The sequence below is a fragment of the Zingiber officinale genome, chromosome 10B, assembly GCF_018446385.1.
Source record: "Zingiber officinale cultivar Zhangliang chromosome 10B, Zo_v1.1, whole genome shotgun sequence".
Classification (NCBI taxonomy): Eukaryota; Viridiplantae; Streptophyta; class Magnoliopsida; order Zingiberales; family Zingiberaceae; genus Zingiber; species Zingiber officinale.
In genome coordinates, this window is record NC_056005.1 from 14,729,636 (window position 1) to 14,742,370 (window position 12,735).

Consider the following 12,735-nt stretch of genomic DNA (forward strand, 5'->3'; position numbering starts at 1 on the left):
AACCTAATGTATGCTATGCACGAGATCAGAAATCGGTTTTGCCAAGGGCATAGTTAGCAGATATCAAAGTAACCCTAGACAAGGACATTGGACTGCAGTAAAGCATATATTAAAAGTATCTTAGAGGTACTAGAAATTATATGCTAGCTTACAAGGCAGTTAATTTGGTTCCTGTGGGTTGCATGGATTTTGACTTCCAATCTGATAGGGACAATAATAAGTCAACCTCGGGGTTTTGTGTTTACTTTAGGAGGTAAAGTCATAACTATGGAAGAGTGATAAGTATAGATATTTTTCTGGACTCCACCATAGAAGCTTAGTATATGGAAAGCCTCTGAGGTAGCCATAAAAGCTGAATGACTCAATAACCTCAAGATAGACTTAGATATGATTTCTGCTTTGTCCAAAGATTATTACAATTTATTGTAATAATATTGGTGCAGTAGCAAACTCGAAGAAACCATAAGTCTATAAGGCAAGTAAACACAATAGAGCGCAAGTACTACACAATACGAGAAATTGTATAACGAGGAGTTGTTGCCGCCTAGATTGCATCAGATGATAACCTAAGGTCCTTAAGGCAAGAGCTTTTTGAAAGGCATGGGAATCAGATGTATGGCAGCAGATATGACAGCTTAGTCTTTTAGTATAAGTGGGAGATTGTTAGAATGTATACTAAAAGGCTAGCTTTTGGTATAAAACATTTATCTAGAAATAACAATCACATTGGTCAAATGTCTACATTTGTGATAAATGTAGTTGTTCAATTAATTTATATTGTAGATAACATGGTGTGTGGTGTCACACACAGAAGATCATGTTATCAATACCTTATAAATTATAAACAGTAGCTCACGACCATGATGGAAAGGAACAAACCATTGGAAGGTCGTAGTGTTATTAGGTGTTAGTTTATCTTAACTATATAATTACACTAGTACACTAAGAGTGTATTGAATAGGACCATTAGAGGTCGTTTCTTTTATACTGACTTTATAAAGGAACAAAGACCTCAGTTATTATGAAAGTGTGTGCTCTTAATCCTAATATAATAACATGCACATATATTTGATATTTATTTCTTTAATTTATCAATGGGTGAGATTTAGTTCGATGAATCAATAAGCCCGATAAGTTGGGAAATGATATCACTTATAGTTTGTGTTGTTGATTATAGAAGGAAACTGTGTCCTAGTAATTTAGGTTGAGAATGTCCCCAAGAGGAGCTCATAAGGATTGTCATGTTAAACCCTGCAGGTGGACTTAGTCCGACATGACGATGAAGTTGAGTGGTACTACTCTTGAAGCTAGATATTAATTAAGTGAGTTGTCAGTAACTTACTTAATTAGTGGACATTTGTTATCTTAAACACAGGGAGACTAACACACTCATGATAAGAAGGATCCCAAAATGTAATTTGGGATTGGTGCGGTAGTTCAATAATAGTTCTCTAGTGGAATGAATTATTATTGATAAAATTAAGTTGTGTGTTCGGGGCGAGCACGGGATGCTTAATTTTATCGGGAGACGAAAACCAATTCCTCCTCTCGGTCCCTATCGTAGCCTCTAGTATATAGAGATTTATACCCACCGCATACTCACCTTCTTACCCATCCAATGGGGCCGACCAAGCTAGCTTGGAACCCAAGCTAGGGCCGGCCAAGACCAAGTGGATGAGCCATGTAGGTGGCCGGCCAAAGCTTGAGTCCCAAGCTTAGGTGGTCGGCCACTAGAATATTAAAAAGGATTTTTATTAAAATTATTTCTTATGTGGATATCATGATTTCAAAAGAGAGTTTAAAAATTAAAAATTTCCTTTTATACCTTTCTACAAAAGATTAAGAGAAGAGATTAATCTCTTTCCTTATTTGTAGTTTAAAAGGATGTTTTTAATTTTTGGTAGAAACTTTCCTAATTTGTAAATCATCTACATGTTTAAAAGAGATTTTAAAATTTGAAATCTTTCCTTATTTGTTGATTAAAGGAGGATTTTAAATTTTAAGAAAACTTTCCTTTTTAACCATGTTCATGATTTAAAAGAGAGTTTAAAATTAAATATTCTCTTTTATAAGTTTCTACAAAAGATTAAGAAAAGATTTGATATCTTTCCTTATTTGTAGATTAAAAGAGTTTTTAATTTATAGAGATAATTTTCTTTTTATCCACATGTTTAAAAGAAAGATTTTAATTTATTAAATTTCCTTTTTATAAACCAATCATGAAGGGATAAAATTATTGAAGAAATTTTTATAAATTTCTGGAAGCAAATAAGGAAGTTTTAATTGGTGTTTAAAATTTTATTTGCTTGGAGATTTTATTTGTTATGGCCGGCCATTGTAATTTGAAAAGAGAAAATTGTTTTAATTAAATAAATTTTCCTTTTCAATGGCAAAAGAATTAAGGAAATTTTTATTAAAATTTTCTTATTTGCCAAGACCAAGTATTATAAAAGAGGGGGTAGAGGAGGCTTCAAGGCGAAGGACTCTATTCTATTTTCTCCCTCTTTTCCTTGGTGTGGTGGCCGACCCTTCCCTTTCTCTTCTCTCCTCTTGTTGTGGCCGAAATCTATCATCTCTTGGAGCTTGGAGGATGTGGCCGAATCAAGGAAGGAGAAGAAGGAGAGAAAGCATGCATCCCTTGGAGCTTGGTTGGTGGAAAATTCTTCATCCTTTGAAAGTTCTTGTGCTTGGCCGAAACTTGAAGGAAGAAGGAAGAAGGTGCCTAGGTGGTTCTCATCTCGGAAGATCGTTGTCCACACAACGTCCGAGGTTAGAAGAGAAATACGGTAGAAGATCAAGAGGTTTTTCTAAAAGGTATAACTAGTAATTTTTCTTTCCGCATCATACTAGTTATTTTTGGAAATAATACTAAATACAAGAGGCATATGATTCTAGTGTTTCGAATTTGTTTTCGATATAGTGTTCTTTTATTTTTCTTTTCCTTGTGATTTGATTGTTCTTTTCGGTTGTCCTAAAGTTATTTTAGGAAATTAAATATTAGTTTTCCTTAAAAGGTTTTGTCTAGTCGGTGGTGGTTGCTCCCATATCCAAGAAGGCCATGTGCCTCGCCACGTCAGTACTGGGAACTAATTTTGGAAATTAATATTTAATGGAATTAATAACTTAGGTGATTTGGATCAAACGTGTTAAGTTCCGCAGGAGATCCAAGTCAAAACCTAAAAGAACAAATATATTAAGTTTTGGATCAAACGTGTTAAGTTCCGCAGGCGATTCAAAATTTAATTTAAAAGAACACATGGTAGCTAGGAAAAGGTTCAGACCTTTGTACAAAATTTTTGTCTGCCTAGCCTCTAGGTTAACCGTCACAACCAACAATTGGTATCAGAGCTAGGGTTTTGCCTCTGTGTATTTGGTATTAGTTTAATTATGCACATGTCATACATAATTTAGGCAGGATAATAGTAGGATGTGCTAACTTTGTGGCTGCAGGATCCAACTATTATGGCTTATAGTTATTATGTGTGTGATTGGACCCTTGGACATGTCAAGGGCATTTTGTTGTGTGTGCATGATTGTATTATAAAATACAGCAGAAGCTGTATTTAGTTTTATTAGGATTTTATTTTTGATCTAGTTACATGTACATTCCTTTTATGGAATATAAGATCGATGGATGTAAATTTTATTTTATGTTCGATCTAGTTTACATGTACATTCCTTCGAGGAATATAGGATCGAAAAATGTAAAATTCTATTTATGTCGCGGATCGGATCTTGCAAGGCGTGGAACCTTTTGAGGACCAGAGGCGCACCGGAACAAGGAGCAAGATGGATGCGACAACTAGACCCGGTCGCAGTGTCCAAAGATGGCAGCAGCGAGGGTTGGCGACACACGGAGGACAACAATAGATAAAAGCCATAATAGTTGAAAATTAGTTTTTCTATTTATTGTTTTTTATGCTGTGTTGTGTGTGCTTATTAGTATGCATGTTAGGTAGACTAGCATAGGCAAAATTCCTCACTTTAAATAACTAAGTGGGAGAGGGATTTATTTTTTAAATAAATTCCACGGTCTCCATTACTGGTTTATAAGTGATGCAACAAGCTTGCGCGTTGGCTCTGAGTGCCTTCCTCCATATCGGATGAGCTTGTTTGCAGATCACTAGATTACACTTCCATTTTGGATGACTATAGGAAGTTAATTAAGAGCGTGTGATCTTCCCCATCGGAAGGGGCATAATCTTATTAATGGACTTAGTGTCAAGTAATGGTATACACTTAGACACGTCTAATAGTATCCTCCCCATCGGAGTCACTGCTATTATTTGTGTGACCGAAGAAAACCAACTATTAATTTGTCAAATAAATAGGTTGACAAGATAATAAAATTAAAAATCCCTCTTACGAATGTTTGATTTTGTATATGTCCACACTATCGTGGCATACAAAATTCACGATGTTTGAGATAATTTTATTTTGTCATAAAGATTTATTGACAAGGTAATTAATGGGTAAACCCCTCCTCTTACAAATGTTTAATTTTGTATACGTCCACACTATCGTGGCATGCAAAATTCACAGTGTTTGAGGTGTTGGTGAATTTAAATAATATTGTTTGAGGAATCAATGTTATTTTAAATTCAAAAAGTTTTGACCAAATATTTGATCAAAGACAGATCAACTATTAATTTTATTCGTTATAAAGTAAAGTTGACGAGATAATAAAATTAATGAATAAAATCTCCTCTTCGATTTTGTATACGCTCACACTATCGTGGCATACAAAATTCATGGGGATTTTTAGGAGTTGATCTTGACCAAATATTTTTGTGATTCTTAGGATTTAAAATGTTTGTCAATCCCCTAGTAGTCATACTATAGAAAAGACTTAGTAGTCCCAATTGTAATGATTGGAAATAGGACTTGGACATTCAGGTAGACTATCTTCTTAGAATTAAGAACAATATAGGTATATTTAATTCATTAGTTGAAACATGTTTAGTGGTGTTATCTACCAGAACCTGGAGTGTAGATACAGATGCCATATCATGTCCGCAATTCATTGCAGGGTTCCAGGAAACCCGACAACTAAATGAAAATTAAAACACCGTCCACATGGGCACTACTGAAAAAATGGTAGCTGTTGCAGTGAGAGATGTTTATCTTTTGATAAGAATAAAACATGGATTTTTGAGAAATTGTCTTTACGCACCAAGTTTAGAAAGAACTAGTTTTCAGTTTCTAAACTATTCAAAGAACTTGATATTCTGTCTCTTTTAATAACAAAGTTGTTATTAAAAAAAAGAGGGAAGTTATCTGTTCTGGTACGTTGGTTGGCAATTTATAAATCCAATAACTCTCATGATGCAACAAATGGAAATTAGTAACACATCTTCTAACTTTAAGAGAAAGTAACCTTCGGAAATGAACCAATTATATCTTTGACATCTAAGGCTAGGTTATATTAACTTGAGTAGGATTAATTGGTAGCTGATGAACTTTTGGGTTCATTAGTAGTGGAAATCTTTCCAACCTACGAGTCTTACTTGGAAGGAAAAATAACCAAGAAGCTTTTAAGTCTAAGGGGTATAGAGTCAAAGATATGTTAAAATTGGTTCATTCTGATTTGTGTGATCCTATGACTATCCAGACAAGAGGTAGTATTGAATATTTCGTCTATTTTATAGACAACTATTCAAGATACAAATAAATTTACTTAATGTACCGCAAGACTAAGTACTTTGATTAGTTCAAAGAGTACAAGGCTGATGCGGAGAAATGTTAAAGTAAAAGTCACTATGGTAAGATCGTAGTGGCAAGTACCTCTTGGGAGAATTTAGGAATCACTTATCAGAAGTAGGTATTCAATCCCAACTAACTGCACCTGGTACACCCCAACAGAATGGTGTAGATAAAGGAAGGTATAAGACTCTTATGGAAATAAGTAGATTGATGAGTTATTTAGAATATTACCAAAATCATTTTAAGGATATACTCTGGAAACGGAAGTGAATATAGTACCTTCCAAAGACAGAACTCTCTACTCATATAGAATTGCTGAATAAGCGTAAGCCTATTTCGAAGCATATTCGGATTCGGATAGTCCAACACATATGCAGAAGAGAGACAATGATAAGTTGGATAGGAATTCACTTGTTTGTGGGTTATCCTAGAGAAATGAAAGTAGGTTTATAATCTTAAAAATCAGAAGGTCATTGTTAGCATCAATGACCGATTTTTAGAAAAGGACTATGTAATAAACCATGTGCCCATAAGAAATTTGTTCTTAAGGAAACAATAAAAGACATGTATAATCTAGTGCCAACTGTACAAGATGAGATACCACAAGGAAACTGCAACACGTATCACAAATGATACACAATTGCAGAAAGTGCCTTGTCGTAGTGGGAGGGTTGTTAGGCAACCTAAAAGGATTCATGTTTTGGGAGAGTTTTTTGGACTCGATCCCTGGAGGACATGAACCTGATCTCCGGACATATGACGAAGCACTCCAAGATAAAGATGCAACATCTTGGCAAAGAGTAATGAATAATAGAATTAGAATATATATATTCTAATAAAATCTGAAAGCTTGTAGAAACACCAAATGGTGTAAAAGCCTTTGGGTGTAAAAAGGTCAATAATAGGAAAAGAGGGATAAACAGGAAGGTAGAAACTTTCAAAAGCAAGGCTAGATGAAAAAGGAAACTTTTTCGCTGGTAGCCATGCTTAAGTCTATCCGGATTCTTTTATCTATTTGGCAAGTGGATGTCAAGATAGCTTTCCTTAATGGAAGTCTTGAAGAAAGCATCCATATAAAGTAACCAGAAGGGTTCATTGTAAAGGGCTAAGAGCATCTTGTGTGCAAGCTCAATCAGTTTATGGACTAAGGCAAAGCTTCAAGGTCTTGGAAAATCCAGTTTATCAAAGTAATCCAGACCTATGGATTTATTGAATAAACGGATAAGTCTTGTGTATACAAAAGGTGTGATGGAAATGTGGTGGTGTTTCTTGTACTATACGTAGATAACATTTTTGGTAGTTGGAAACAATATCAAAATGTTGTCAGAAGTAAGGGTATGGTTGTCCAAATAATTCGATAAAAAGGACTTGGAAGAATGTATATATTTTTGAGATCAAAGTAATAAGGGATCGCAAGAAAAAAATATATATTACTTATCCCAAGCTTAATACATCGGAAAAATCCTTGCTCGTTTTTAGCATGCAAAACTCCTAGAAAGGTTTCTTACCTTTTAAGCATGGAGTGTCTTTATCTAAAGAGATGTCTCCGATGACATCAAAGGAGATTGAGGACATGTAGGTAGTTCTTTATGCTTCGGCAGCTAGACAACCTAATGTATGCTATGCACGAGATCAGAAATCTATTTTGCCAAGGGCATAGTTAGCAGATATCAAAGTAACCCTAGACAAGGACATTGGACTGCAGTAAAGCATATATTAAAAGTACCTTAGAGGCACTAGAAATTATATGCTAGATTACAAGGCAGTTAATTTGGTTCCTGTGGGCTGCATGGATTTTGACTTCCAATCGGATAGGGACAATAATAAGTCAACCTCGGGGTTTTGTGTTTACTTTAGGAGGTAAAGTCATAACTATGGAAGAGTGATAAGAATAGGTGTTTTTCTGGACTCCACCATAGAAGCTTAGTATATGGCAAGCCTCTGAGGTAGCCATAAAAACTGAATGACTCAATAACCTCAAGATAGACTTAGATATGATTTCTGGTTTGTCCAAAGATTATTACAATTTATTGTAATAATGTTGGTGCAGTAGCAAACTCGAAGAAACCATAAGTCTATAAGGCAAGTAAACACAATAGAGCGCAAGTACTACCCAATACGAGAAATTGTATAACGAGGAGAAGTTGTTGCCGCCTAGATTGCATCAGATGATAACCTAAGATCCTTAAGGCAAGAGCTTTTTGAAAGGCATGGGAATCAGATGTATGGTAGCAGATATGGCAACTTAGTCTTTTAGTATAAGTGGGAGATTGTTAGAATGTATACTAAAATGCTAGCTTTTGGTATAAAACATTTATCTAGAAATAAGAATCACATTGGTCAAATGTCTACATTTGTGATAAATGTAGTTGTTCAATTAATTTATATTGTAGATAATATGGTGTGTGGTGTCACACACAGAAGATCATGTTATCAGTACCTTATAAATTATAAACAGTAGCTCACGACCATGATGGAAAGGAACAAACCATTGGAAGGTCGTAGTGTAATTAGGTGTTAGTTTATCTTAACTATATAATTACACTAGTACACTAAGAGTGTATTGAGTAGGACCATTAGAGGTCGTTCCTTTTATACTGACTTTATAAAGGAACAAAGACCTCAGTTATTATGGAAGTGTGTGCTCTTAATCCTAATATAATAACAAGCACATATATTTGATATTTATTTCTTTAATTTATCAATGGGTGAGATTTAGTTCGATGAATCAATAAGCCCGATAAATTGGGAAATGACATCACTTATAGTGTGTGTTGTTGATTATAGAAGAAAACTGTGTCCTAGTAATCTAGGTTGAGAATGTCCCCAAGAGGAGCTCATAAGGATTTTCATGTTAAACCCTGCAGGTGGACTTAGTCCGACATGACGATGAAGTTGAGTGGTACTACTCTTGAAGCTAGATATTAATTAAGTGAGTTGTTAGTAACTTACTTAATTAGTGGACATTTGTTATCTTAAACACAGGGAGACTAACACACTCATGATAAGAAGGAGCCCAAAATATAATTTGGGATTGGTGCGGTAGTTCAATAATAGTTCTCTAGTGGAATGAATTATTATTGATAAAATTAAGTTGTGTGTTCGGGGCGAGCACGGGATGCTTAATTTTATCGGGAGACCAAAACCAATTCCTCCTCTCGGTCCCTATCGTAGCCTCTAGTATATAGAGATTTATACCCACCGCATACCCACCTTCTTACCCATCCAATGGGGTCGGCCAAGCTAGCTTGGAACCCAAGCTAGGGTCGGCCAAAGACCAAGTGGATGAGCCATGTAGGTGGCTGGCCAAAGCTTGGGTCCCAAGCTTAGGTGGCCGGCCACTAGAATATTAAAAAAGATTTTTATTAAAATTATTTCTTATGTGGATATCATGATTTTAAAAGAAAGTTTAAAAATTAAAAATTTCCTTTTATAGCTTTCTACAAAAGATTAAGAGAAGAGATTAATCTCTTTCTTTATTTGTAGTTTAAAAGGATGGTTTTAATTTTTGGTAAAAACTTTCCTAATTTGTAAATCATCTACATGTTTAAAAGAGAGTTTAAAATTTGATATCTTTCCTTATTTGTTGATTAAAGGAAGATTTTAAATTTCAAGAAACTTTCCTTTTTAACCATGTTCATGATTTAAAAGAGAGTTTAAAATTAAATATTCTCTTTTATAAGTTTCTACAAAAGATTAAGAAAAGATTTGATATCTTTCCTTTTTGTAGATTAAAAGAGTTTTTAATTTATAGAGATAATTTTCTTTTTATCCACATGTTTAAAAGAAAGATTTTAATTTATTAAATTTCCTTTTTATAAACCAATCATGAAGGGATAAAATTATTGAAGAAATTTTTATAAATTTCTGGAAGCAAATAAGGAAGTTTTAATTGGTGTTTAAAATTTTATTTGCTTGGAGATTTTATTTGTTATGGCCGGCCATTGTAATTTGAAAAGAGAAAATTGTTTTAATTAAATAAATTTTCCTTTCAATGGCAAAAGAATTAAGGAAATTTTTATTAAATTTTCCTTATTTGCCAAGACCAAGGATTATAAAAGAGGGGGTAGAGGAGGCTTCAAGGCGAAGGACTCTATTCTATTTTCTCCCTCTTTTCCTTGGTGTGGTGGCCGACCCTTCCCTTTCTCTTCTCTCCTCTTGTTGTGGCTGAAATCTATCATCTCTTGGATCTTGGAGGATGTGGCCGAATCAAGGAAGGAGAAGAAGGAGAGAAAGCATGCATCCCTTGGAGCTTGGTTGGTGGAAAATTCTTCATCCTTTGAAAGTTCTTGTGCTTGGCCGAAACTTGAAGGAAGAAGGAAGAAGGTGCCTAGGTGGTTCTCATCTCGGAAGATCGTTGTCCACACAACGTCCGAGGTTAGAAGAGAAATACGGTAGAAGATCAAGAGGTTTTTCTAAAAGGTATAACTAGTAATTTTTCTTTCCGCATCATACTAGTTATTTTTGGAAATAATACTAAATACAAGAGGCATACGATTCTAGTGTTTCGAATTTGTTTTCGATATAGTTTTCTTTTGTTTTTCTTTTCCTTGTGATTTGATTGTTCTTTTCGGTTGACCTAAAGTTATTTTATGAAATTAAATATTAGCTTTCCTTAAACGGTTTTGTCTAGTTAGTGGTGGTTGCTCCCATATCCAAGAAGGTCATGTGCCTCGCCACGTCAGTACTGGGAACCAATTTTGGAAATTAATATTTAATGGAATTAATAACTTAGGTGATTTGGATCAAACGTGTTAAGTTCCGCAGGAGATCCAAGTCAAAACCTAAAAGAACAAATAGATTAAGTTTTGGATCAAACGTGTTAAGTTCCGCAGGCGATTCAAAATTTAATTTAAAAGAACACATGGTAGCTAGGAAAAGGTTCAGACCTTTGTACAAAATTTTTGTACAGTGGAACCTCTAGGTTTTCCGAGTAGCAACCAACAGTAATCAGGTATGCACTCAATGTCTTTCCGAGGAATACTTTGTATGCTTCCATGGTATATGCTTACAAAGTATCTAGGGACCTTTCATTAATTAAATTAGATGAACTATTTTCATAATTTGATTTACACGAACAGATTAATGAACGCTCGATCGAGAAAAGTATTGCGTTGATTGCAGGTACAAGCAAGACAAAGGAGAGCAGAAAGAAGTATTAGATAGAACCCGAGTCCAAAGATGAACTGGACTCAGAAGACGACGATGACGAGATAGCAGTCGAACTTGTCAACCTTGTGCGAAAGCTCTATAAAAAGAAGAAAGGGTTCACCAAGAAAGACATCAACAAAGTGATTCAATCCAAAATGGTGCAATCAAGTCCAAAAGTGAAGTATGAAGTAACCTGCTATGGCTGCAACAAGAAAGGACACATCAAAGCCAACTATCCAAACCAAAAGGAAACAAAGAAGCAAAGGAAGAAGAAAGCACTGCAGGCGACATTGGATGAGTCTTCTTCAGAAGACTCTGACGAAGAGCTCCAGCAGACGAGCTTCCTTGCGCTTACGCCCCGGGAACAAGTCGACGAATCTAATACCGAGAGCGAATCGGAAACAAAATCCGATAGAAGCCACGGATCCATCTCCGTTTCCGAAGTGCCTAACCCCACTGTAAGAACCTCTCAATTAAATAAATTACATAATTTAGTTAATTATCTCATGCATAAGTTAGCGAAATCCATCCTACGAGTCGAGTCACTCCAAAAGGAGGTAACAATCCTTAAGGAGGAGACTAAATTAAGTCCTTTGACTGAGCCCGTTCAAAATGGAAGTTCAACTCAAGTCCAACAACTTGAAGAGGAAAATTCCAATTTGAAAACTCAAGTTAAAGAACTTAAGGGCACGTTGTAATGGTTCATCTTGGGTTCCAAGAATCTTGAGCTGATTCTTAGAAAACAAAGAGTTGTCTATAACCGATCCATACTTGAATTTAAGGCTAAACAAAAATACAAATCTTACTTATCGCTTGTAAATAGAACAAATAGAAAATTAGTCCAAGCACGGGTCCCCAAGTCAAACTTGATTAATCAAGTTGGACTTGGTCAATATTGGGTCCCCAAGGATCAAATCAGTTACCTTGATAGACCCTATCGAGACTATGATCTAGGGGGAGCCAATAGAAAGATCATCTTTATCGATAAATAAATTTGTTTGATGCTTGCTTTACTGTCTTTATTATACATGCTTAGACTAGGCTAGATAAGGACCTAGGCTTGATTTACACTTGACTAGTTAGACCTAGGAGTTACTGTAAGAAAATTAAATATCTAATTTCTTTGAAAGGCTTTGTATAGAAGTAGTGGATGATTCCATACCCAAAAGACCTAGTGCGTCATCACAGCCTGAAAGCTAAACATTGAAATGAATATTTAATTAACCGATTGTAAAACCTAAGTCTAACTCAAATGTAAATCAATGCTTAGATGATAATCTAAATTAAAGATAAAATTAATTATCTCACAAAAACCTATAAGGTTCCCTGATTGATAATTTAGAAAAGGGTGAGATGGACTTGGTAAAATTTAGAATAAATATTAATTAATAAATTAATAAATCTTAATTACTAAATAAATTAATAAATTAATAAATCTTAATCAATAAATAAATTAATAAATATGAATTAATAAATTAATAAATCTTAATTAATTAATCTTAATAAATTAATCTTAATAAATTAATCAATAAATCTTAATTAATAAATTAATCAATTAATAAATCTTATTCAAATAAAATAAATTTATTAAATCTAATCAATCAAACCAATTCATAATTTAACTTAATAATTCTAGTTAACTTAATAAGTCCTAAGCAATTAAATTAAAAACTCAATCAATCATCTCACAGTCACTCATAGAAATAACATGATTGAAAACTTAGATTGGGTGAGATGGAAATAAGGGGTTGAACTCAATCAAATATGTCTTACAATCCTTTAAAATTGGATCCAAATTAATACTTTATGTATAGAAACATAATGATTTGGACTAATGGATGTTGGATAGTAGATGCTCCAGACACATGACTAGAGACCGAT